The following is a 23,919-nucleotide window of genomic DNA, read 5'->3' on the forward strand; positions in this document are numbered from 1 at the left end:
AACCTTGGATTTCATCCGGTAAGTATAAGCGTATAAATGTTTTAAGTCCGGTATTCAAAGAACGTCACAAAAACCTAAGTTTAACATAAAAGGTTAGGATCTTTTGATAGAATTTTCAATACAGTAGCTGTATGAGGGTAGACTGAGTAATTTTTTTAAAAGTTATTTTAAAAATAAGCCTTTTGAGGCAGAATTTGGCTTGGCATGTCGGCGGACACTAGAAACCGGCCAGTCGTCTTAAGTAATAATTTGGTTAATTTTTCGTTATCTTTTTATCTATCTTAGACAGGCAGCTAGTTGAAATTAGGGATTCATAGCCTGTCGTTAGCAATAACGAAACCAGCTTTGAGAACATCGAAAATGCGATTAATTCTGGCGATCTGCCCCGAAAAAATTTGGCTTTTTCGACTGGATACGTGCAATGGAGGGTTTATTTTCAACAGTACTGCATATTGGGCGAGTTGGTTGACATGCATCTTGCAAAATTTTAGCGCGAAAAACACGGACAGAAAGAGTAGACGGCACGAGCGCTGACTAACAATTGGAAGTTTATTAGAAAATACGTAGAAATATAAAGGATGAAGGTGGGATAAAATCGTTGGTCAAAAACCAAAAGAAGAAAACTAAACACAACAATCACCGCCAGCCCCTGCTATCAAGGCGCAAAGCACTTGTCCAGATATGCTACCTCCTTCTCCCGTATAGCAATGGACGGTTTGGCCACGCACGTGTTTTGAGCCTTGGCGATACAGTATGCCTCATAAATCTCCGTGCACAACACGTTGTCATGCTTGTACACAATCGTAGTGTTGTCAAGGTCCGGCGAGCACATGCAGGTCTCGAGTTCCTTGCACCCACGGCAGTGCAATACAAGGTTCGAAGAAACCGGTTTCCTACAGTCCATTGAGTTCTTGTGCTCCTGCAACCGCATGTTAATGCATCTGCCCGTCTGGCCGTAATTAAACTTCCCGCAGGCCAAAGACACCTTGTACACTACCCACTTTTTGCAGGCGGTGAACTCGCTGGCATGACTGACAGTACACTTCCGCGGGTTCTGTGAAGGTCGTGTCGAGGCGGGTTCTGTCTAGCCTGTTTCGAACTGCAGCGCACACTCTCCCGACCTTGTGATCAGCTGAAAACACCAGCTGCACGTCATGCTTAGCTGCGATTTTCCGTAGTCGATGAGACACCCCGTGTATGTATGGCATACAGGCAACCTTCTGGCGTGGCCGGTCCGCTGGTGCCTGAACCGAGGGGGAAGCCTCGCGCTTCAGTTTTAGCATGAGTCGCTCTGTAAGCCGGGCAAGATGCTTTTGAGGGTATCCAGCTTCCTGAAGTCTGGCCACATCTCAAGAAACCCTCCTCAAATCGGTGCGGGCACGATTGCCTCAGGGCTGTGGACATACCGGACATGGCTATGCCGTCCGGTATGTCCACAGCCCTGAGGCAGTCCAATCTAACCAATCAGCATGTTTGCTGGGTGTATGCTCCAAAGGCGGGTAAGCCCCTTCTAAATTTCCAGTCCCAGCATTCAAGACTTGTCAAGCCTATTTTTGAAATTTACTTAGCCTTCCCTGAAACACCTTGTAGATGTCAGCCATTCTTTTATGTCAACACAATTCTATTGGCATCTAAGGCGTTTCTGCTGGCCGTTTACTAGGCACAGCCTTTGAAGGCACCTACGCTGAGACTATAGAGAAGCCTTTCCTAGATCTCTCCCCAACACTCTTTAAACCACATCCTTCAATATGCTTGAAAAATGAATGCAAGCAGATAACTAAACCATTTTTGAGCATTGTATATTCCTCTTTCCTAAAAAGGTATTTTCGTTCAATGAAAGCCGCCAATCGAATCCTAGATTTCCTACAAAATTAGCGGTGCAAATAGTTTTATTGTCATAAATTTCTTGTGCAGTAAAATATATTGAACTATACCTTTTGGGATGATAAAACAGTCGAAAACTTTTTATCAGGTTGGAAGCAAGGGTTTTGGATACTGGCAAATACGCAAAGCCCATAATTAGAGATTAGCCGGTAAAATCAGAGTGGAACGCTGATCGACGTCCTTCGAAGGAAAATTGGCCTTCGAAATGTCATCTGGCAAGTGGAAGTTGCGTTGAAGAACGATCATATCTCACAATAAAAATACCAGCCATTCTGAGGCAGCGTGAAACACTTCCGGGTTTCTTTCAGTTGGTAATCTGTCGAAAGGTGCTACCGAAAGGATATTTCAATTCATCAGTGGTTTTTCACGAAAGGAAATAAAATTTAAAGCTCTCTCACCACTCTGCTGACACAGTTCGGAAAGGGAAGGAGGATGGATTGAAAGGAGAAAGAGGTGCGGTAGTAGAGGGCTCCTAGATAATTTGGACAACCTCGGCATCTTTAACGCGCACATATCATCATCATCAGCCTGACTACGCCCACTGCAGGGCAAACGCCTCTCCCATGTCTCTCCAATTAAGCTATGCGCTTCGCCTCCACCGGAACGCAAGTTTGCAATCCAGAGACTGCTGTACCATGTCCGAAATTCTCGGAGAAAAATTCCCGACACTGGAAGATTGCAAGATATTGTTATGGAAATATTTAGGGCAACTGTCAATTTTTCTGATATGTGGCAATATCTGTCTTTTAAATTCTTTCCATTGATGCCATTGAAAAGTTAACATAGCCATACAAAAAGAATGGAGCAAACTTTTGATGATACGAAAAACGTAAAAAGAAAAGAGAATTCAAGAATGCTGTCACTGGTGTGTGGATATATGGACTGGTATAATGAATTGATTGGTGTTATATGAAAAAAAAACTGGTTTCATAAATGGTTGCCGGATAAAAAATTCTTTTGTCCAGAATTGTTGGCTATGGGAAGCCAATGGAGCACTCTGAATATCGCGGGTCTAGGAATAGCTGCTTTTAAGATAGTGCAGAAAAGGCCCAGCAACAAAAGGTGGCCACGCCACGATGCGTACGTAAAACCTGTGTTAGATATAACGCCTCATGTACTCATCTACAGTAACCAGCGAAATGGCCAACTGTCAAACTAGTGAGGCACTTGGACAGAGGCCCTGGGAGGTGGCGGGTTCTGTATCCAGGCAGTATGCTTGAGGCAGGAACAAAAGGATGTTGCCCATGTTGGCAATTTCCATAGGTGTCCTCGTCTCCTCTAGACAGCAGGATATCAGTCGACAGCCCTCCGCCGGTGGGAGATGTGGCAGCCGCCCGCGATATCCAGCAGAGCCGTTCCAGCTGTGGGGCCAGGTTGTCATTGCATACCTGGGGTGTACTGTTGGAGATGGAGGAAGGCCGGAACCCGTCCCCAGCTGATGGTGGTCTAGCAGCTAGACCCAAATATTGGGGTGCGGGTTCATAGGAGGAGGAAGGAGCGGGTTGCTGCCTGTCCCCACTTCATAGAATTTTCCTGTTGGCGCAATCCAAGTGAGATACCATTTTTAGCATCGTGAAAAGTCCTAACAGAAAACTTTATTTATCGTTGTCCGAAGAATTTACCACCCGGAAGACCCCTGAATTGTAACTTTTGTGGTCGTGAGACAATAGCCGCGTGCCTTGGCGCGGCAGGTTGTTGTTTGGTGTAACATGTTCCTTCTTCAATGTGGGCGAGAGAAATCAGTATATTATTTGAACAGGGAAGCGGACACGCGGAGCTATACTCAGCGACTCCTCACTCGTTCTGGCGGCTGCTAACAGCCGAAGACTACGCCATTAGAAAAATGGATTGTTTGACGTAAGCGCGCAAACAAAATGAGATGCAACATTTTTAGCGGTAAAAAAATAGATGTGGAAGAAAAGGCAAAATCAGCCAACAATAGCCAGACTTTCGAAAACAAAAAAGATGGCAGCGTGAAGAGCAGTTGCATGTGATCTGGTCGTTTGTTGAGTTGCTTCGCTTTTAGCTGCAATAAAGGAATCTTATTAAAAAAGTGTTATAGCACGCAAAATAAACTTATATTTATACGCACTGTGCTTATTGTGCCTTAAGAGTCGCTGCTGGTGAGGCTACACACTCGGCCCTCAAAGTGTGTTTTGCGAACGCACTCCGACCTGAGTGCTGTGGGAGACGGAGGGGCCCTTGAGGTGATTGACTCGTTTAACCCCGCAGGTGCCGGCTCCGAAGGACGGTGTCGAACTCCGTTATGTAGGAAACTGTAGAGTAGGTTTATTTAACATCTCTAGAGTGGAGAAAGAAGTGCTCCCGTCACAAAACAATATCCTGTTAAATACGCTTCGTATTCCCCAGATCCCTGACTGGGAAATAAAGTTCGGAGATCGATGTCGAATCAGGTGGGCAATTGAGGGCACTGGTGGTACCACCCACGGCAGGGGGCGGTGTTGATGCTCTCTCGCTCTCACACAGCTCGATCGGTGGAAGGGGGTAGAGACTGCGTCATCAAACACTGATGTGTCCCTCTGACCACTGCGGCAAGTCTTCTGTTCGTTGCCTCCGTGGGAAAGGAGCCTCCTGCCGTCTGCCAGGAGGTGAATGAACGTCCTCGAACTCACCCGCCGGATGTCCAAAACACGAGACCTCTGTGGATGACACAACCGTCTTTCAATTAACAGCAGCAGCTTGACGTTGCGCAGCACCACTTCGTCGTCCGGCGACCCGAGGGCAGACTCGGCCATTTGACGCCGCCGCCGTCGCCAGCCCTCGCCGCATCTTTGTTTCAAGATGACCCACGTCTGGTAGTAATTCGTCCCAGGCCCGTGTTCTCCGATCTTAAGAGTGCGCACTTCGGCGAGTGCAGTTTTGTTACATCGTTTAGCTATTCAAGAGTGCACTTGTAGCAAGTGGCACTCTTTGAGAGTGCACTTTATTTTGTTCGCTTGACAGGGGTATTCGTGTCCTCTAGCTTAGTGTCAGGGGGTGACAAGTGCACTGGGCAGTGATCTATTATTCTCAGTATGCTCCGCATGAAGAAATTAATGCTGTCCCGAAGAGCCCGCAGGACACCCTTCTGTTCACGTTTGATTTGTGCGTGCGCGCGCTATGTGGCATAAAATAGTTATCTAATACCTGTGCTACACGGGTACTTTCGAATGACATCTGAGTCGAATGGCAGTCGAGACTTGGAATGGCATTCGAAATCGACGGACTCCCGCGGTGCTACACGACACTTTGCAAACGCATTCGAAATTCTCAGGTCGTTTTTACTGTACAACAACGACGATTGGTCACACTAGTCCGACAACGGCACTATCACGGTGAACAGCAGCTCCTGCGTTTTGAAGAGATGTGCCAAAACCTCGGCCTACAAGATGCATTACCCGACATTGCTCGAAGGCAAGACCCACTGCCTCCATGGTACAATTTTCCTAAAATCTGTGATTTCACCCTTACTCAATTTCATAAAAAACAAACTCCACAACAACATATACTACAAGAATGTATTGCACTCGAGCAAAAATACAGTAAGTTCACAGATTTTTATACAGATGGCTCAAAAACAGATGTTTACGTAGGAAGTGCAGTGGTGCGAGGAAATTCGGAGAAAACAGTAAGACTTCCAAATTGCGCATCCATCTTCACTGCAGAATGTTACGCAGTCTGGGTGGCCATAGACAAAATATTAAAGGAGCACCTCACAAACAGTATAATCTGCACAGATTCCTTAAGTGTGCTTACAGCTCTCCACGCTAGAAACGCTGCCACTCCTATTCTTGGTGACATTATACACAGCATAGTAACAGCCGCAGCTAAAAGACAAAATATAAAACTCTGCTGGGTCCCGAGTCATATCGGAATAAAAGGGAACGAGAAAGCAGACTTGTGCGCTGCTCAAGCTCGCAGGATGGAAACAATAAAAGTAAACATACCTTTTAACGATTGCATAAATTAGTACAACGGAAATTAAGGAAGAAATGGCAGTTGGCTTGGAATAGTGAAGTCAATAATAAACTACACTTAGTAAAGCCGGTTTTAGGGGAATGGAGGTCGTGTGACCACCAGGAACGCTTCAAGGAAGGGATTCTCTGCCGTCTCCGAATAGGCCACACTCACCTTACACATAACTTCCTGCTAACAAAACAAAACAAACCTGTTTGCGAAGAATGCGGAGATGAACTTACCGTTAACCACATTTTATTCTCTTGTGCGAAACTGGAAAACTAAGAAAAAAATAGTTCACTGAATTTTATAATGAATGCATTCCTTTTCACCCAGCACTGCTTTTAGATGATAATGCCATTGTTAACATACCTTCTCTTTTTAGCTTTTTAAAAGAAGCAGGCCTGCTTGAAAAACTGTAAATTTCGATCCGCTAGTTCACTTTATTAGGCGATACACTTCAGCTACTTTCTCATTCATGAGAAGAAGGCTGAGGTTTTTATTTGTCTGGTTGGGAGCCTCGGGATCCTTGCCCAGGCAAGGATAGGCGCTGAGACTACCTGACCTTATTGATGTTTTTAACATTAGCCATGTCTAAATTTCGTTTCTTCGATTATTACTAGGTAGTACAGTATTATTAGGCCATCTACACCAGCGATGATTTTTAACATTTTTGAAAATTCTACAGAAAACTCATTCTATACCTTGAGCTTGGCGCATGATGGCCTTAGCTGCCTATGTGCCATAAAACCCAACACAACACAACACAAAAGAGCGTCCTCACGGTTTTCGTACCATGTCCGAGCACCGTCCTCCAAGCTGAAGAAAACGTTCCTCAGTTTGGCGGCGTCATCCCACTGGTTAAATGCGGCGACGCGTTCAAACTGGAGGAGCCAATCTTCCACGTCCTCCAGCTGAGTCCCGTGAAATGATTTTGGTAGCCGTGGGTTTTGGAGGGTGTAGTACGCGGCGCCTTGCATGACTGGTTGAGGGGCAGGCGCCGAGGTAGTGTCAAATGGCCTGAGCTCAGGAGGCAGCCGGCCAGGTGCCGAGGTTAGTCTCCAACAGCCCATGCTCAGGGGGCAGTCCTAGATTGCCGCGACTGACCCGATGCACTGGCGTGTCGATAGGGAGAGGTCTGGGGTCCTCGTTGTTAGGAGGGGTGTGCGACATATTCCAGGGCGATGTACCCAGCGCACTCCACCACAAATGTCACAGATGGGTCCTTAATCACACAGGCTAGGCACAGGCCGCAAAGAGAGAAGCAGAGTCCCAGCTCCGAGAGCACGCGAGTTCCTCACTTCTTCGTCCTTTCGGCGCCGCACGGGGACAGCTGGCGGCAATATATACAGCATATGGTAATTGTTCTAAAATTAATAATGGTGACTGCAAATGCTTCGTAATTTGTTTGGAGCCTGATCTTGCGGGTTGCAACACTGTTCTGGACAACAATAGTCTGACGAAGACGAAGCTGGCAGTGGCGCGGGATGGAGCGCTCGCGCTAGGCCAGCGGCCATTAAATCATCTCTTCTCCATTGTTCACCACGCCTCATTCTTCGGCTGGGCGCCACGTTACATTTGGTGCAGGTGCGGGGTTCCCTTCATTGCCATCCTGGTCACGGAGCTTCGGCGTCCTGCGTCTGCCATGGACGTCGGCCGTGAGTACCTGGTCCGCCCCGCACGGCCGTGCCACAGCCCGCCCGACCTGAACCGCCCTCGACGCTCAACCCTAACCCGTCCCCCGCCCGGACCACAAGACACGACGACCCAAGACCCGACCGACCCAAGACCCACAAGACCCAAGACCCTGCCCACACCTGAAGACACCGCTCCCCTGCCCCTGCCGTTCGGTGCGTCCAAGGGCCTCGGCCGTCAGCTCCTGGCACCCTACGGCCCGGATGCTTCGTGGACCGGGACTCATTCCCTCATCTTTCTCATCGTGGCGGCCAGCACTCCACCAACTTCTACATACTGTTCAACCCTGCACTCAAGACCATCGCCATTTCGCGCGTCTGTTCGTCACCGATCGGGACGATCGCTCGGTGGCCCCGGGTAGTGTGACGAAGACGAAGCTGGCAGTGGCGCGGGACGGAGCGCTCGCGCTAGGCCAGCGGCCATTAAATCATCTCTTCTCCATTGTTCACCACGCCTCATTCTTCGGCTGGCCGCCACGTTACAATAGCAACGCCGCCAGAGAGCCTACTCGCCTGCTCACGGTCAAGGCGAAAGACTATAGTTTTTAAAAATATTTTTATTCGAAGCTCCCAAGTTGGTCTTCTTCAGACACAGTGCTAGAGGAGATCGAGAATTTAAGATATCTGTTGCATCACTATAGTTATTTAGAATTCCACGGCAGTTCCAGTGGATGAGGAACGCCATGATGATTCTTAGGGGGAATGTAATGAGATTTTAGGTCCCTCCTTGTTGAGGGCCTGTTATTAGGGGTTTTTTTTTCCGATCAAGAGAGCTCCGCCTCCGCAGCGGCGGAGGCGAGCTCTATGAGTTGTGTCTATCGCCTCAGTGGAGGCGGTGAAGTTCCGCGGAGAACCCGCTGGCAGAGGGGTTGCGGGCTTCTCCCGACTGGGGGAAGCCTTGCGGGCTGCCGACTTGGTGGCCGGCAAGCACTTTTTTGGTGGCGGCATAGCAGCTCTCGCTGCATCTAAGGAGGCGCGGATGGCCCTGCCTCAGTCCCACTGTGTGTGAGCTGGGCAGGTGCCGAAGGCCGGTGTGGTGCGCAGCGCCCACGCACCACATCAGCGAAGTTTGTATGTGCAGTGAAAGAGAATGTGCCTCGAGTCATTGCGTACCGCTGTCATGCCTCTTTAAATGTTACATTTTCTTTGGTCTTGATGGTAATTATTTTTTTTTTCCTTTTTTGCATGCAGGACACGACCTTGAGTAAGCAGCGTGATCGCCTTCGCAGTTCGCACAGCGTGGCGTGCCATCGCAGTCGTCGGATTTGTGGTCATTTGAGGCACATTTGGCACAGGTGTCACGGCCGCGGCAGCCTTGGGAGCCATGGCCGAACCTCTGGCACTTGAAGCAACGTCGAGGGTTGGGTATATATGGACGGACAGAGATTTTTGCGTATCCTACCTCGATTGACTCGGGCAAGGTGCAGGAGGCAAAGGTCAGGACTAGGTGTGTTATCGGAATTTCTTTGTTTTCTTTGCGTATTTTGATTCTGTAGACATTGGTTACATCTTGATTAACAATCCTTCGAACATTTTCTCTTCTGTCAAGTGTAGAAAGTCGTTGTCGGAGATTACGCCACGTACAGTGTTTAATGATCTGTGTGGTGTCACAGACACAGGGATGTCATCGAAGGTTTCAATGTTTGCTAGTTTCGAGATTTATGTGATGTCGACGAGTTCTAGCAGGAGATCTCCGCTAGCTAGTTTTGTCACCTTCTACATCGGACCTAGGGAATCTGTGAGAACGTTTGAAACTGTGAAAGGAGATGTGAGTCTGGCTGGTTTTTCTTTTTGTTCACTATAAACAATGTGGAATTTTGAGAAGTATGTTTTCTTTTTGTTGAAGAACTGGGAGGTTACATCGGTACGTCCCCTTTTCAGAGGACGATCATTTCATAGTAAAGAGGCAGCCATAGAAAAAAAATGTTCTTTGGCTATAGTGCCAGCCACCCACCATAGAGCCCAACAAGGAGACGGGACAGGAAACTTGGAAAACAAGCCCTGCCCACGCCAGCTGTACACCACTGCTGTAAACAAATATGACAAAACCTAGGGTAGTTCGCCACACAAGGTTAACCCTAGCCGCCTATGAAGAGTGAAAAAAAAAAACGGAGAAAAGAGGAGTAGACAGGAGAGTTGTAAGAAAGAGATAGGAAAGTGAAAGATGGAGGGGAGGACAGGAAAAGACGACTGCCGATTTCCCCTGTCGTGTCAGGCCGGAGGTGCCGTCTACAGGAAGCTGGGGCCAAAGTGGTGTGTCGCCTCCGCCGAGGGGCCTTAAAGGTCCAAACGCTCGGCATCGGCTCAACCACCAGGATCCCCTTTTCCTCGGACACGGCGATGCCACGCACGGCTAAGCGCGGAGGCTCGGGTCCGTGGTGACGCACTGCTCACCATCATCCCCTTGCGGGGATGTCCCTGCGGATACTCGGGTTAACCCCGTGGTGTCGCCACTCACCAACGTCCGCATGTTGCAGATGCGCCCCTGCAGGGATTTCAGTTGTCTAGACAGTGCGTAGCGTTATCTATTACACAATGGCAGTGGCAATGCAGTTATTATTTTTGCGTTTGATCCCTCCACAAATTCTATGAGGAGGCCGCGCTGCAACATGTGCTGCCCCCCCCAACAAAATTTCTGGCTACGCTCCTGCATTCGGTAGGTGCGGGGCTCCTTCCCTAGTGCTACCGTGTGCCCACTACTGGTGCAATGTGTGCAAGTTTTCCCGTGCCCTCGTGGTCGGGCTTATCTGGGGTGAAATGCTTGACAAATGGGTTCTTAAGCCGACGTTAAGTAGACGAAAAATACCCTGTGCTATGGCGCTCTTTGACCTCAGACACCCTTGCGCTCTAAACATTCATCATAATCAAATTTCTTCTACAGCTGTTTCCAAGAAACTGTGTTAATAAGAACGGTAAACTGGGCTAGTTGGTAGGAATTCATACTGAAAACTGCGCAAAAAAACGAAGACACAGAACGAGAAGGCACCCGTGTCGTGCGCCCGTGTCGTGCCTTCTCGTTCTGTGTCGTCGTTTTTTTGCGCAGTTTTCAGTATGAAACTGTGTTCTTCATCTGGATTGTCCACTGGTAAAGCATTCGCTCGCTCACATGGGTGAGTTTTGCCGTCCTCTTCAGTGCGACGGTACCTGAACTGCCCCCGCACTCGACGCGAAGAACTTCAAGAAGCCAACTGCTTGGCCTGCTTGGGAAAACAGCGCGCTGTCGGTGTAGAGCACGCAGGCGACACAACCGACTCCGCCGACGCCATGTTAGAAAACGGCGACTCATCACTACCTCGCAGCAGGCCTCCGCAGAGCTGTATACGTGCGGGATTTGTCTGTTCATTTCGCCTTTGATTGGAAAACTCTCTACCATTTAAATATACCAGTCCGGACTATGTTTTCAATTGCTGTGCTCATTGTTTGATTAATAGCCCTGCACTGCTGAAATATTTAGGATACTATTTTTGTGGCGCTGCAGCAATGATTGTACGAGGGAGCTCTGCCTTCCGTAGTGCTGCAAAAAACTTGTGGGACGAAGTAGGCGCCTTTCCCCGTATCCGAGCATGCGTTCTTGCGGCGTAGAGGAGGCTTCACGCCGCACAGATATTTTTATTCGCCCACAAAGCCCTTCCTGCTCCCCACTCCTCCCATAGCTAATCCTAATAATGGTTAACCCGACCGCTCAACCCCGCCGCGGTGTGCCCTTGGTGGCTATGTGGGGCAGGAAATGGCAAAAAAAGAAAGGAGAAGTTTAGGGTCATGCGGCCCGTGGTGGCAGTTTGCCGAACTAAACAGCAATGTCCAAGAAAGCTGGACTTGCCCTGGGCATCTTTAACGTCCACTGACATTGCACAGCACACGGGCACCTTATGCGTTTCGCCTCCATCGAAAGCGGCCGCCGCGGTCGGGTTCGAACCCAGGCACTCCGGCTCAGTAGACGAGCGCTTTATACACCGCGCCGGTAAGGGGTTTACCGCCCCAAAGCGGCTCAGGATATGAGGGACGCCGTAGTGAAGGGCTCCGGAAATTTCCACTACCTGGGGTTTAACGTGCACTGACATCGCACAGTACATGGGGCTATAGAATTTCGTCTTCATTGAAATGGGACCACCACGGCCGTAATCGAACCCGCGTCTTTCGGGTCAGCAGCCGAGCGCCATAACCACTTCGCCACCGCGGCAGCCTATAAGGCAAGATAATTACAAAATAAACCAAGAGTTTGTGAAGTACAAAGAATACGTTGAAGTGCTGAAAAAAAAGGCACAAACGTCTGGCAAATGTGTTTCGGATACATTTTGCAAAAACAGTATTGTGGCTATGAAAGATTTCTCTTCTTTTGAAGTGATTGGGGTATATAGCGTAGCATCTGGCTGCCACAATTAGTGCATGCTCGAGGTATTTCCCAGAGTTCAGTACTGCGGGTATTGTGTGCGTGAGTTCGAACCCTACTGCGGCGGCTGCGTTTCGATGGATGTCAAACGCAAAAGGCGTCCGTGTGCTGTGCGATGTCAGTGAACATTAAAGGTCCCCAGGTGGTCGAAGTTATTTCGGAGACCTGCACTAAGGCACCTCTTCCTTCCTTTCTTCTTTCACTTCCTCCTTTAACCCTTCCCTTACGGCGCGGCCCATTGAGATATGTGGGACAGTTACTGCGCCATTTCCTTTCGTCAAAACCAGTTTTATTTATTTTTTTTTTCATTTACTAGTCAGGTTATCCCCGCAGGGGGGCGTCTGCAGCTTGCAGACGTTGGTGAGTGGCGACACCACGGGGTTAACCCGAGCATCCGCAGGGACATCCCCGCAGGGGGATGATGGTGAACAATGCGTCACCACGGACCCGAGCGTCCGCACTTAAAGGGAAGCTGAAACGGTTTTTTAAGAATTCAAGGTTATTGAAGAATTCGAATCTATCAAGCTTCTAGATGAACCAGGCAAAGTATTTTTGTACTAGCACTTCAAATGGTTACATAATCGTCGATTAAAACCGCGACGCCCTGTTGAAAATTCCAGCAAAAGTCACGTTGGAGAAAACGGTGGGCCGAATGGAAATGTTGGTTTCCACATTGGAGAAAACGGTGGGCCGATTGGAAATGTTGGTTTCCACGTTGGGTGCTGGTGGAGCGAATGGGAGAGATGCTGGATGCACTAATGGCGACGTTGGGCCACCCTGGATTGAGTGGAAATTGTGGTGGCTGCACTGGCACTTTCAGTAAACAATATTGGGCTGAATGGAAACCACGCTGGAGACTTCAGTGAACACGATGGGACGGGATGGGCTTGGTGGTATCCATCGTGATTATCTCGATGGGCCTGGCAGGCAACACTGGACTATGTGGAAACCACGGTGGGAGCCTATGGATGTGTACAGTCGCGAACAAAAAATATTAGCACAGATCACTGGCGATCAGAATTCGTATATCTCACCACGCGGCGCTGAGGTACGCAGAACTGCCTAACGGGCCGTTTCCATGTTTGCAGCCTAGGGGGGGACGGCAGGAAGGAAGCTTTATCAAGCGTGCACCGCCCGAGCGTTGAAGTGCCGACCCTACATGACTGTGCATGCGGAATTTATTTTGGCTCGGTTATCATGAGCACAGGTGACTTCTTTTTATTACTGTTTTTTTTTGTCCGCGATGGTTTGTCAAAAGGAACTCGCGGGAACAATAGATGATAGCGCTGCTTTTAGTCGGTAATTTTGCTGTCCGTGGCAGTCCGCAGTAATTTAACTGTCCGTGGCAGACCCCCTTAATACTGTAGAATGGGAACGGCCCGGCACTCTCGTTATCAGCCTCTCCGCCACCCGCAGTGCCAGGCGTTGTCATTCCGGCGCTCTGGTGTTCCGTCATGTGTGCTAATCTTTTTTACCCGCGACTGTACCTACTTGTTTGGCATGGCACAAACCATGGCTGCATTTGAATGGCCGATGCTGGGAAGCAGATACTGCATGCATGTGCCTATATGGTTGACAAAATGAAACTCATCAATGCACTAACAATCTCAGTGGGTCAAATCCATCAAACGTACACTTGGCACTTTATGCTGTTAGAATAAAAACGGCAAGACAAATTTCTCTTTTTTACACGTGCATTTGTTGACTTGACAATTTCACAAATTTTTTTGAAAAAGTAACGACTTATATACTTTGGCTTAGATTATCATTCGCAAAATATTTGAGAAAAAGTTTAACTTCATTGTTCACAAAATAATAAATTGCAGGTTTGCAGAGCCCTGCATGCCTGAATCCGAACACTCAATTTCATTCAGAAAATTTTATTGAGTGTGCATTTCAAGAGATTACTAATTCAATTAACAAATTGTTAACCACATAGCTGGCCACACAGCTTCTTTGTAGAAGGGTTACCAATACAAATATATACACAGAATATTTCGACAAGGCTGATTACAGCACTCTTATACATGCACCTTGGTACACAATTACCAGTACAACACTGTTTTTCAAAACAGAAATGCAGATATATATAAACACAATATGAGGATGTAAATTACACAGCATATTTCATACTAAGAATTGATTTGGTTTTCACGTTGGATGAGAGAACTCCACTATAGAAAATGCACACCTTCACTGTAGTCTCAAGAAAGCATATACCATGGAGGTTGTTCTCTCGACGCCCGTTTCAACGCTGCCGCCTCGCAAGTCGTGCTGCCGATCAAACAGCGTCATCATGTTTTTACGACAACCTACTCTCTACAACTGCTATGTTGGGTAATTTGTTAGTCTTGCTGATCTCCCATCAATATAAAAAAAAACTTCCTCATACAAACAGAAATCGGCATGTAATTTCGTGAATGAGCAAAGCAGCAAGCGATACTGCCGTGAGAACTCATGCATTTTTCAACCGGAGCGCAAGCAACAGGTCATTAATTCGCGCGTTTATACCAGTGGTAATTGCTCGCAATCGCTGCAATTTCTGCGGATGCCGATACGGCTGAATACTTAATAAAAATACCAAAAATAAAGTAAAAAGTAGGATACAAGCTTTTTCACAACGAAACCGAAACAGAAACTGCTTGTCACCGCGAGGTGGCTGCCGGTAGCTGTTTTTCTGTATAACCCTCATGGCTGCATTCATGGCGGTTCGGGTGCTGCGTCGCGTGCGTCGCGCTCCGGCGCTTGCTACAATTCGCGACTTGGATTGTGAGCCGTCGTGAACTGTGTTGTGGTTTGCGTGTGTTTCTTCTTGCACAAGGGTGCACAATCGCGCAGTGCTGTCGACGTAGCCTATTCGAGGCGAAGGGTCATTTTTCTGGTCTCTCTAATGTATGTGCGCTTCTTTGTGTAGTCCAGGATGGGTGTCCAGGCACAAAGACGCGCGGGCAGTGTCGCGGTGGAAATGTTCCAAATAAGGCCTGGAATATTTTCTTCTGTGTGACTACGTGGTAGAGTGTGCCGGCTACGTAGCACTCGTGCTGAACTCTCACTGGTTGGTGTAGTGCCCGTGACACGAAGGCAAACAGCAGCGTTCTGCACGACTACGCAATCATCTGAAAAGGTAAGCAGTACTCGTGCATTATCCGAAGCATATAATGCTGGAACGGTGACCTGTCGTACTGCTGCAGTATTCGTGTTCAGTGCTATAAAAAGCGTTTAAGGCGCTTTTGTTGTCGCCGCGGTGAGTTGCTCTGCCAAGAATTGTCGCTGTCGGTACTTGTTTTGGCAAAGGGGATGCGACCGTGCGTGCGCTAGCTTTGCACGATTTTGGTATGCGCATGTTTGCGCGTTTTTTTTTCTTGTTGAGCACAGATTTGTCCTCGTATATGCCTCGTTCTACGCGTTTCTGCCCATGCTTGTTCACACCACCGCGCACGTTTCAAGGACCGGCACTTTGGCTGTGCGTAAATTGTATGATTGTCTTTCAAGATAGCGTTAGCACTTTGAGGGGGATTGAAACACTTTTTATTCGCCGCGGTTTTTGCTTGGCCCTAGACTGTTGAACCTTAGGTCGTGGGGTCGATCCTGATGGCAGTAGCCGCATTTCGATTTAGGTGAAATGAAAAAAAGAATGCCCCTGTGCTGTGCGATGTCAGCTGACGTTAAGAAATTCTAGGTGGTCTAAATTAATCCGGAACCCTCCAATACGATCAGTGCCCATTTTCCGCATCTGAATTCAAACCCCACTATAAAGAAAGCACTGTCTCAGGTTGCAGTTACCAACGAAAGTTAATTTCCGGCCGTCAGGATCTAATTTTTAAATCAGTATGTGAACATATATTTTTTTTATGATGCCGATAGCGTTTCTGGCTACCCAGAGTATAGGATCTTGCATTTCGATCACTCTGCTGTTTTAAAATTGGTTTCTGAGGAAAAGAAGTGACGCAATAATTGTCTCAGTTATTACGATGTTTATCTACGCTTTCGAACGCAGATTTGTTTTGCTCATAGCAAGATTCCTTTACTAGTGCTAGTGGAACTGATGCATTTTAAACAGGGTAGTTTTCCTATGTATTGAGGCGTATACTTGGGCAAGTATATTTTTCCTGATCTTTTTACATTCATGTGATATTCACTGTTGGACCGAGTTCGCATGCTTGTTTTTGTACTCCTGTCATAGTGATAATGGGAAATTGGTATCCGCAGGTGGCACATCTGTCTTCCAGTCCGAGTCAATGGCATGGATTTTGTGGCCACCAGATGAAGTCAAAAGCTGTGTTGTAAGTTGTTACTGCATTGTGCTTTGTTTTTGTGGTTGCCATGGAATGTTCTCTTACTTTCATTGCTCTTTTCCTTAATGCTACTGCTTGGAGCAGTTTGGATAGCTCTGGCCTGATATGTTTACATGTTTATATGAGTAATATTAGTTGGCTGTCAGAATGGGCCGGTTGCAGGCCAGTTTTACATTCAATATTGCTCGTCTTTTAACCGTTGCATTCTATGCTTGAAGTGCGAAATGTCTGCATGTTTTTGGCTGCATTATGTGATACTATTTGACTACGAATATTAACATTATGAAGCATGTGTGTTAACTTAAATATGTGTTTTTATGCCACTCATCGCAGGTTACAGATGTAAAAGAAAAAGTGCACACATGAGAACTGGTTTCGTTAGTGCTGCCTTGTTTTTGCTAAGCATGGAGAGCTGAGCTAATTGGTTCTGGGTAGAATTATGAGACATCATTCCAGTGTACAAAAACACATGAACGAAGAGAGTAAACTCCATGGACCCCAGACTTCAACTGAGGTTGATTCCACAACATGAGCTTTTTACATGCAAAGTGGTACTAGTGACCCCTGTGGCTGAAAAGTGTTTCCTTGACCAGGTAACAATTATTCAAGGTTGCAAAAACAAAAACATAGGCGTAAGGTTAGCTTGTCACTCAAGTTGAATGCATTGGCGGGACTAAACATTGCCTACCTGGCTGACCCAACACACATTTGCGTTGAGATAATCTATTTCTTTTTCTGCCTGCCTGCTCCAGTCGCCTTACTTTGGCATTGACGCTGTCACGACTCTGTGACAGCATCAATGCGCAAGTAAGGAGACTGGAGCAGGCAGTTTTCACAGGAGAAATTGTAGCCTTAGTGGTAGAAAGCCAGGTTCGAGAGATGAAGTGTGCCGGGCAGCGCAAGCTGGAAGACAACGCACATTCGCAACAGTGACCTGTCATTGTGCCCTATTGCCATCAGGTGTCACACCGCCTCAAGAAGGCCAGTGACAAACACGATGTACATGTCGTATTTTCAGCTTGGGAAAGCTGGGATGCATGTGCCACCTGATAAATGACGTTACGAAAAATCCTGCCTACAAAACTAAGCACACCAAACCCCTCGTTAAACATGAGGTTGACATGGTGTACAGCATCCTCCTTGCCTGTGGCAAACATTACATTAGACAAACGAGGCTTGCATCAATGAACGCTTGCTTGAACATCGCAGGACAGCTGATTCATTAAGTGGCAGAGGTCATTTAGCTGAGCACATTCGCCTTTGCTCGCACAAGCGAGCATGCAAGGCGTTTTTGAAAGAAACACATGCCTTGTGCAAGTTTAGCACTTGAAAGGGCTGGGAAATTTTTTAAGCCTTTTGTATCTCTGCTGAAAAAGAGAATTACGTTAGCAGCCCTTCTGCAGCGCTCCAGAAAAAGAAATAGATTATCTGGAGGCAAATATGTTTGTTGGGTCAGCCAGGTAGGTGACGCATAGGCGTGCCGATGTGTTGAATGTGAGTGGCAAGATACCTTTGCCCCTATGTTTTTTTGTTTTGGTTTTTGCCGTCCTGAATAATTGTTATCTGGTCGCGGAAATACTTTTCAGCCCCAGGGATCACTAGTACCCCTTTGCACATAAAAAGCCTGTGTTGTGGAATAAACCTCAGTTGAAATATGGTGCCCATGGAGTCTACTCTCTTCATCCGTGTGATTTTGTGTGCCGGAATGATGTCTCATAATTCTCCCTTGTTTTCAGTGAATAAGGAGGGCTTCTGTGTCTCTTTCTTGTATGTGATGGTTTTAACAAAGTGGCTACCCATAAACTGTCATTTTGGGCTTAATTGAAGGATCCTTGGGAATTTGTTTGACAGAATATTCCATGGGCACTTTCTTGAGAAAAATCAGTCATTTGTTACCCATTTCACTGCATTAACCATTGCTTCTCATCATGTCTCGAAAGTCATTGATAAGCACAAGCTTTCGAGTACCTGAGGGCTGTGTGAGAAGCCTTCTGACATACTTTAAACTACTGAGGATATCTGAAGACAGATTTTACCAATAATTGTTAGCCAATCCAAACCTCTTGGTTCTATCCCTGACAACCTGAAGCTGACCTGTCAATAATTAAGGCTGGAAACCGTTCTGATCCCCAAACTGTTCTCCTATTTTATTGATGTGCATTTTGCATGAACTGTTAGAGCACGAAATGAGTCCGCATATTACTTGCCACCATAATTCAAACTAATATTTCTATACCAGTCATCACGGCTCCCATTCTCTTTACTCATGTGCAATCCAACTTTTTGAATTCACAACAGATTTTCACCCAAATTTTATTTTAGGCAAGTGTCATCGACTTGAATTTCTCCAAAGCTTTTCATGTTTGTCATTATAACCTTTTAGCTACACTCTCATGCTTGAGCCTTCATTCTTTGATATTAGTGTAGATTCATTGCTTCCTGTTCTACGGCTGGCCTTAAAAAACTATTGTACTTCTTGTCTTATGAAGCCCAGCATATCAATATGCAAAATCATAAGGCGTCCCTCATCCTGAGTCACTTTGGGATGTTAAACCCCCATAAACCAAACCAAGCACATTATTAAGTACATTAATATTAGCCATTCAATAACAGTCTTTGTCTTTATGTCCCAACCTTGTCTTTATGACTGCATTATTCAGAAGGATGCCCCAACTATCTCAGCTACTCTGACTGTATTGAGTTTTGCAAGACGGATGAATGAGCTTGTTTGTAATTCATCGTGTCAAAACAGCGCAAAGAAGAGAAAGATGAGGAAGGAATGCGACGGTGCGAGTGCTGACTTTCAAGAAGGTTTATTGGAAAGCACATCAAAATATATACATTATGGCCGAAAAAAAGAATGAAGAAAGGGCGCCTTGTAACATTCACTTTGGATCTGTCAAAAACAAAACGAAAGTTTAATATGAAGCATTTAAGAGCATGAACTCTTTCTTAGGGAGTGATAAAGAAGGTGTGTTAACACATTGATTGTGTTTTTTCTACAATTTCAGTGGCCTCGATCATCTCATGCACAAACTTTTCTGTGTCTGTCTAGCACAATGCAGCACGTGAATTACGCCTCACAGCAATCAGGATGTGGCAAACGATCGCAGTCGCGACAGTGAAACATCAGATTCCCCCTGCTAGCTTTGTTCACATCGTAACGGTGGTCTTTTGACCTCTCATTGGCACCTCTGCTAGTTTCTTGCTGAAGTTAATACATTAGCCAGATGGTTCAACTTTAGATTATTACATAGTTTCTTGGCTCTGGACATTGCTATTAACAAATCAGCTGCTGTGTGACACTTGAACTCGGAATTAACTGCCTCCGTTGCCTTGGACAGAAAGACGCCTTTAGACATGACCACAAAGCCACCGTCTTTATCAGCAGTTGAATGCGATAGGGCCCACCGTCTTAAACCCGTTACAGTTCAGCCTGCGGGCAAGTTCCTGGCATGGTTCAAACCACGACACCTCATCAACCAACGCCCCCTGAAACACACCTGTCACGCTCAGGAAGGCATGACGTCAAAGTATGGCAAACAGCTCCAGAATAGTCCTCTTCGAAGGAACAATGGCAAATTTTGGCCCATACATGCTTCAAGCAGCAGACGAAGCAGCAACTCAGCGTCGACATTGTGCACCTTGTTTTCAGACACTCGTGCCTTGGCTTCTCTGCTCCGGGCTAGTGAGCGCAAAGTGGCTGCAAAGTGGCATTCCAGATGGCTTTCACCTGGAACTTGCCCACAGGCCGAACTGTGTCGTATTTAAGAGGGTGGGCCCTCTTGCTTTCAACTGCTGATAAACGGTGGTTTTGTGGTCGTATCGAAAGGCGCCTTTCAGTCCAAGGCCACAGATGCAGTGTATTCTGAATTTGAGTGCCACTTACTATCTGATTTGTTAAAAGCAAAGTCCAGTGCCAAGAAACATTAACAATCTAGAGTTTAACCATCAGGCTAATGCCATCAACTTCAGTAAGAAAAATTGTCCAGCTATCTTCTTTACCGCAAAGACCCGTGAAGGTGACTGCTCCTTGAGGGTTGTAGTTTAAGAGAATGGAACCTCTCAGAAACAAATCGCCTTCTCTTTGCAACATAAAATTGAGTTGCTGAGCATTGGTGACTCCTCTCGTGTAAGATCTGCAGAGAAAGTAACGCAGTTTCTACACAATAACTCTCGCACCAGTTTCATGGGGTGCTATGTTGACATCAAGGATTTATATTACGCCATCCCTCAATCAGGATCAATAATGTGTTGAAGAATTCATTAACCTAAATGGAGCAGTGGCATTCCAAACGTCTCAGGCGTTTTGGTGAATAATTTTGTCGCACTTTTAAGCTCATACCTTCAGTCCACCTTTATTACATTTCAGAATAGCTTGTTTTTGCAAAAAAACTGTATTAGCGCCGCTGTTACGTGGCTTATTGCAGGATCTCAAATCCTGACGAAGCATTGTCTAAGGTGAGAGAGGAGTTCAGTCAAAGCCTCAGTCCACTTTGAATCACCACTGAAATTATAGAGGATATGTCATTACATTTATTGGATCTCAATCTTGGGTGGCTACACTTGTTGGGCTTACGAGCCAAGGGAAAACAAGCTACTTTTACCATTTTCTTCGGTTCAGTCTAAGCTGGTCAAGAGGTGTCACTAACCTTTGCTTCAAAAATTCCTTAAAGGTGCACTGAAGAGGATTCTGAACTTGTCTTTTTGCCGCGGGAACTCGATCTACACGTTCCTAGCATTCTTAGAAACAGTGACTTATTGCCCTGTGTGGCCGATTTCCCCAATTAAATCGAATTAACGTCCGGCTCCCACCATTTTTTTTGAATTCTGCCTCGTACGATGGGCGGAGTCGACCAACGCGTGAAGTTCCTTTCAGCCAGCTCCGTGGAGGCTTTGCTTTCACTTTATTTTGTTTTTTAGGTTTCCATGAATAAATAGTTTCATTCGCAGATAATATAGCCGCAAAATAAGCCCGCAGAAATAAAAATACGCGCGGACTATTTGCTACTACGGACTACTACGTATTACTCCGCCGATGGCAGAGCGGCAAGCCGCCACGGGACTGGGTGAAAGGCACTCCACGCGTTGGTCGACTCCGCCCACCGTAGGAGGCAGAATTAAAAAAAAAGGGCGGGAGCCGGACGTTAATTCGATTTAATTAGGGAAATTGGCCACACAGGGCAATAAGTCGCAGTTCCTAAGAATGCTAGGAACGTGTAGATCGAGTTCCCGCGGCAAAAAGACAAGTTCAGATTCCTCTTCAGTGCACCTTTAATGGAATCCTGTTTGATTGCCATGACATCCAGTTTTGCCCAGCTCATATGCCGTTTGTCCTTTACTGGATATTCAGAACCTTTGTCAGTGTCTTTAGCCAATTGCTTTAAGCAGAAGTTGAAACATTCCTTTTGTGCCCTCGTCGAGACTGTAACTCCCAAAAGGAAGTTTGTACGTACCTGTTCCCTACATCCACAATTGGTCGCACCGGTTAAATAGGCAGTCGAATTGGCGTTGATATTGTTTTTCTAAACCTATGAAGCTTCAGTACCCGTAGTCAACCGAGATTATCCATCAGAGTCTCTTCGCGCACTGCACAGAAGACATAGTGTGTTCGAACGCCTTGAAATGCGGCTATGTTTACATTGGGAAAACAGGCAAGTGTGTCACTGAGAGGTTTAAAAGACCACCACGACGATGTGAACAAAGCTTGCGGGAGAACTTTGATGATTCACTGTCGCAATTGCAATTGTTTGCCAGATCCTAAGCGCTGTGAACCGGAATTCATGTTCTGCATTTTGCCTGACAGACAAAGAAAAGTTTGTGCGTGAGATAATCGAAGCCGCTGAAATTAAAAAAAAAACGCAATCACTGTGTTAGCACACCTTCTTTATCGCTTCCTAAGGAAAAGTTCATGCTCTTAAATGCTTCTTTGTCAGTTTTTGTTCTGTTTTCAACTCATGCAATGTGGTTGACGCAAGGTGCCCTTTGTTCGTTGTTTTTTTAGGCCACAGTGTATATATTTTGAAGTGGTTTCCAATACACATTGGCGATAGTCAGCACTCATGCCATCGTATTTATTCCTTCGTTGTCCTTGTCTTGTCTGCATTGTTTTGTCACAACGTATTGGCCTCCTTTCCCACCTCTAGGGTTAATGGTATGGAGAAACCTTAACCAGATGCAGCCCCACATACTTGGAGCATGTCACGATACATGCTGCTGGCCCACAAGGGCACTCGGGTTTATCAGGAGATGTCATGATCTGTGTGCTCTTGCCGTGCTGCGCAGTTTATGCATAAAAATTTTATTGATTCCAAAGAAGTATTCCCTAGCTCTTTCAATTTTGCACCAAACTGTTTGAAGCTACGCCACCAACTCCCTTTAATCCAACAGCGACACTTGGTACAGCATATGTGTAATCAGTCATCTCATTTGACCACCAGACATCACTGCATAAAAGGGGAAATCGCTCGTTTAGGTATTTTCCATATACTCTACAATACTTTTCCACAACTTAATGTTAAATGTTGCTGCCCTGCTTCAGACCAGGATGCCATCACCACTAAATCAAGAAATTTTTCCTGTTCCCATGGAAGAATAAATTGGCTACCTCACCACATTTTCATTGCATGTGGTCCCTCAAAATTATGGAAATAAGTGACATCGCTTAGAGCATTGACACTGGTTTGTTTTACCTTTTGTTTGCTGCTGTTTTTATTTTTTGCAACTGATGTATCAATGGATTGTATGCCTCTTTTCTTAGTGTATCATCTGCGACATCTCAGCTGTGCTACTGCAGTAGCACATCTGATCTTACCTTTCTATTGTCCCTCTTATTAATACCCTACTAAAAGCCTTCAGAGGACAAAAACGATGGCTTTTTATTTTGCTCATTATGGCACATGTCAGGCTTATGTTTAGGGATATAGGAGAGGCCTTTGTCTTGCAGTGGTGCTAGTTATGCTGCTGATGATGGTACTTAATGACGAGCATATGATATATTGAATAAGAACCTCAAATTATTTTTCTTTTTGAGTGCGAATAGCTTCAGTGGTTCTTGATTTAGGTTCACTTTATTCATGTGGCCACAATACGGAGTTTACTTTTTTAGCACTCTAATACTGGCAAGAATAAAAACTTGTGGATCCTAATTCTTTCATTTCAATCTTTTCTGCAGAGTGCATCGCCCAGTTTTCCCAAGCCCTCATGCACCGGTGGTACATCAACAAGGCTGTTTCATGGGGCCCAGCTGCATTGACAAGTGGCTAAAGAAGAACAAGAGGAGCATGAACACAAAATAAAACTGGCTGTAGGAGCTTCATCTATTTTGAAATTTGCTGTCTCATTGCGACAGACCTAACATTGCCCCATGGCCCCTGCCCCAACATCTCCCAGTCATTCCAACGTACCCAATCATTCCAACATACCCAATCATTCCAAAATACCCAATCATTCCAAAATACCCAATTATTCCAACGTGCCCAGCCATTCCAACGTGCCCAGCCATTCCAACGTGCCCAGCCATTCCAACGTGCCCAGCCATTCCAACGTGCCCAGCCATTCCAACGTGCCCAGCCATTCCAACGTGCCCAGCCATTCCATCGTGCCCAGCGATTCCATCGTGCCCAGCCATTCCATCGTGCCCAGCCATTCCATCGTGCCCAGTCATTCCAACATGCCCAGTCATTCCAACATGCCCAGT

At 46.4% G+C, this 23,919-nt stretch overlaps 2 long non-coding RNA genes across 2 annotated transcripts in view; both read left to right on the forward strand.

Annotated features, from left to right (window-relative positions):
• The window catches only part of LOC149367780 (uncharacterized), a 190,015-nt gene extending 180,701 nt beyond the window's left edge, over nt 1–9,314 (forward strand). The window contains exon 3 of the long non-coding RNA XR_016287999.1: nt 8,727–9,314. This is a non-coding gene — a long non-coding RNA (uncharacterized LOC149367780). The remainder of the gene's footprint in view (nt 1–8,726) is intronic.
• A 5,344-nt stretch (nt 9,315–14,658) lies between these two features.
• Nucleotides 14,659–23,492, forward strand: LOC149367794 (uncharacterized). Its single transcript, XR_016288010.1, has 3 exons — nt 14,659–15,049; nt 16,135–16,208; nt 23,395–23,492. It is a non-coding gene; the product is annotated as an uncharacterized LOC149367794 (long non-coding RNA).
• Nucleotides 23,493–23,919: the final 427 nt, after the last annotated feature.

Source organism: Amblyomma mixtum, chromosome 1 (genome assembly GCF_055824585.1).
Source record: "Amblyomma mixtum isolate Tamu chromosome 1, ASM5582458v1, whole genome shotgun sequence".
Taxonomy (NCBI): Eukaryota; Metazoa; Arthropoda; class Arachnida; order Ixodida; family Ixodidae; genus Amblyomma; species Amblyomma mixtum.